This window comes from Galeopterus variegatus, unplaced genomic scaffold (genome assembly GCF_000696425.1).
Source record: "Galeopterus variegatus unplaced genomic scaffold, G_variegatus-3.0.2 Scaffold1991, whole genome shotgun sequence".
Taxonomy (NCBI): Eukaryota; Metazoa; Chordata; class Mammalia; order Dermoptera; family Cynocephalidae; genus Galeopterus; species Galeopterus variegatus.
In genome coordinates this window covers 213770-217811 of record NW_007728102.1, presented here as the reverse complement: position 1 = coordinate 217811, position 4042 = coordinate 213770, and the positions used below count along the sequence as shown (strand labels likewise).

General features: G+C 33.5%; 1 non-coding gene across 1 annotated transcript; it reads right to left on the bottom strand.

Moving 5' to 3' along the window:
• Positions 1–2887: 2887 nt before the first annotated feature.
• TRNAI-GAU lies at positions 2888–2961 on the bottom strand. Its single transcript has one exon. It is a non-coding gene; the product is annotated as a tRNA-Ile (tRNA).
• Between the last annotated feature and the right edge of the window lie 1081 nt (positions 2962–4042).

The window sequence follows — 4042 nt, the reverse complement described above, 5'->3', positions numbered from 1 at the left end:
TCACGCTATCAATACAAAGGATAAAAGGTTCCAAATTTCATGTCAGAATTCAAAGCTATGTGATTATGTGCATTTGATCCTGGTAAGTGTAAATGACAATGTCCGGACATTGATTTTGAATTTGTAAAATAAAACTAATGGCCTTTGAAGGATTTTGTGATCCTCTAAGTAGTGAATGACCCCATCAAATATTTTTTCTTATTTATAAAGTGCAGCTATGTGGTGAAACAGCCTCCGTTTAACATTTCCCAGAATTAAGGGAAGCTCATCCTTACCGATAATAATCTGCTGGTAGAAAATGCAATGTCTTATTGTCTTGATGTATAACATATGGTATAAGGCAAGTTAAGATGAAACCCCATGTTGGAACAAGTTCAAATTTTCACAGATGAAATTGTTTCTAGTAGTATTTTAGATACAATAGGGTCATATTTTTCATTGTACCCTATTTTATATGCCCTAGAATGAAAACACTTAACATGTGCGAGTTAAGTTATGAAAAGTTACTTTGAAAAGTCACTGGAAAAATGGAATTGAAAGATAATACAAATCTTTCCATTAACTTTCTTAAGACCCCTCATATACATTTTTAAACAGCAGGGAGATAGACAAATTATCTTAGCCAAATTAAATTTTGTACAGTTTGATACGCATTTCTTGCAGCTGTAACTTTATACCTACAGCGTTTTCATTTAAGTTATTTCAAAATAGACATGCAGAAACTTTCTTGTTAAGTATGATGCTGCCAAACCACAGTCTGTGGGTTCATGCTTTGTAGAGAATGTTAATTGAAAGTGACAAGTCAAAAAACAATGCAGTTCAATTAAGCTCTTGAAGAAAACATGGAAATCACAAATCAGGTAGGCCCTGTGAAGAAAGCAGAGACTTTACCACTTCAGGCTTTCTCTTGTCCTTTTTCAAATTTTCGAAGCAGGTTCTTTAAAAAGTGTTTTTCACCATGACACTTCATCCTTTCGAAAGTGTTGGATGAGAGTTCCATGTTTCTAACTGAGCATTACAAATTGTCAATTAGATTTGTAAATGCTGGTGATTGACAGCTGCTCCATATCCTATAAAATGCTGTATAAGAGACTATGATTGTTATGAATGTGCCCTACAATATATTTTTGTCTTTGGTGACCTGGTGTGTACCGTAGACATATGCTTGCTATTTTTGCATAAAATCAAGCAGTACTTTGGCTATGATAGAAATTATTTAGAATATTATCATGGTTTAAAGTGTCTTGAAATTTTCAACATATTCTTGAAAATATTTTATGAGTTCTTACTTCAGGTTTCATTTATTCTTAGTGAAGAAGTATCCATTCTTACATTTTGAATTGCCATCTTTTCAGGCGTCATGAACTAACAAAAATTACATCTTGTATGTGTAATAAAGCCATCATATTTATTTTCACTGAGAGATTACTAAAATTATAAAGACTACCCAGCCAAACTGAGCTACATTGAACAGTTTATGCAACTCTAAAAAATTTTAGGCCCTTGTTGGAAACTGAGCAGCTCTGATTATTAAAATAAATATCTTTTTTTTCTGGATATTTTATTAATTCTTTCATGGCTTACTTATGGACAAATGTTGCTTCCTCAGACACATTGTTTGGAATGAAAATTTTGGCATGAAATTGAGTTTAAAGTTCTGAACCTTATCTCAGTTCTAACCCTAAAGAGGGAAGTACCTCGGATAGTGTTCTAAAAATGTGTGATCTAACGTCAGGAGTAAGTAGAGAGATTTCAAATACCGTAATTTAATTTACTTTATTGTTATTTTTATGTCACTTATTATTTTTATATAATAAATGTATAAAATATTTATTTGTATATAAGTATTAAATATACAACAAATAAATATTTATATATTTTTTATATTCTTCACTACAACCCTTTCTCATTTTTGTGCTCCAGATCCTTTTTCTATTGAGCTCTAACCTACACAGAGTAAAAGACACAGATCTTAAATGTACAAATCAGTCAGTTTCAACAAATGCCTTTTATAACCCATATATCCATATATATAGAATACTCCCGACACTCGAAAAACTTTCCTTGCACCATGTCCTAATCAATCCCTGTCCCTCCCCCACAGAAGCAACCATTATTCTGATTTCTTTCACCATCGATTAGCTTTACCTGCTCTAGAATTCATGTAAATAGAATCATATAGCATGAACTCTTTTGTGACTGATTTCTTTTGATAAACATAATGTTTTTGAGATTCATCCATGTTGCATGTATCGATAATTCATTCCTTTTTATTGTTGAGTAAAATTTCATTGTATAAATATCTCAATTACTTCATTTTCCTGTTGATGGACATTTAGGTTGTTTCCAGTTTTTGCTTATTTTGACTAAATCTGCTATGGATTTTCTTATGTAAATTATTTTTTCTGTGGGTATGTGACTTCATTTCTCTTGTGTAAATTCCTTGGAGTGAAACTACTGGGTCATAAGGAGGGTATTTAGTTCGTTTGTGCTGTTAGAATACCTTTGCCTGGGTAATTTATAAACAATAGAGATTTATTTCTCACAGTTCTGGAGGCTAAGTAATCCAAGATCAAGGTGCTGGCAGGTTCAGTATCTGGTGAGGGCTGCTCTCTGCTTCCAAGTTGCTGCTGCATCCCCTGGAGGGGATGAACACTGTGTGTCCTCACATGGTGGAAGGAGCAGAAAGGCAAAAAGAGACGAATGCTAATTTCCTCCAGCCCTTTCATAAGGTTGCTAACCTCATCGATGAAGGCTCTACCCTCATAACTTAATCACGTTCTAGGGGCCCCACATTGGGGATTATTTCAACATGTGAATTTTGGGGTACACATTCAGACCATAGCAGAAGGTATATGTTGGACTTATTATTATTTTTTTTGGTGGCTGGCCAGTACAGGGATTGAACCCTGGGCCTTGGTGTTATCAGCACCACATTCTAACCAACTGAGCTAACTGGCCAGCTGTCCAACTTAAGAAACTGCTAGACTGGTTTCCTAGTGGTTTAACATTTGATACAGCCACCATCAGTGTTGGACAGTCAGTTGTTCCACATGCTTGTCAACATTTGGTATTGTCAGTCTTTTAAATATTAGCCATTTTGGTGAGTACGTAGTGGTATTCCATCTTGGGTTTAATTTGTATCGATTGATGGTTAACTAATGATTTGAACACTTTTCTATGAGCTTATTGGCTATTTGTATATCTTCCTTTGTGAAGTGTCTGTTTAAGAATTTTGTTCATTTATTGTTTTGAACTGTTTATCTTTGTTTTATTAAGTCGAAGAGGTCCTCTATATATGTTAGATTTGAGCACTTTGTTAGAATTATGTGTTACAACTATTTGTCCAGTCTGTGGTTTGACTCTTCATTTTTTATTATCATCTTTTGATAAGAAGATGACTTATTTTCTTGAAGGTCAGATTCTTTTTTTCTTTTCAGTTAGCATTTTTTGTGTATTGTCAAGTAAATCTTTGTCTATAACACCATTGTGAAGAGACTATCCTATGTTTATTCCTAGATGGCTTGTAATTTAACTTTTATGTTTAGTTCTACGATGCATCTAAACCTAATTTTTGTGTATGATATGAAATAGGGGCTGGTATCATTGTTTTCATATAGATGTCCAGCAATTCCAGCATCATATGTTAAAAAGATTTTTCATCCATGGAATTGCTTTGGCACCTTTGTAAAATATCAATAGACTGTACAAGTATGGATAATGTTGGTCTCTATTCTCTTCCACTGATCTATTTGTCTGTATTTAACTTACTATCACACTGTCTTGACAGCTGAAGATTTACAGTAAGCCTTGATACCAGGTAGTGTAAGTCCTCCAATTTTGTCTTACTTTTTTCCAAAATTGCTTTGGCTATTTTGGATCCTTTGTTTTTCCATGTATATTTTAGAATTAGCTTCTCTATTTTGGTTAAAAAAAATGCCTGCTGGGATTTTAATTGAGATTACATTGAAACTACAGATCAATTTTGGGAGAACTGACATCTTAACACTATTGAATGCTCTGATCCATAAACACCATATAT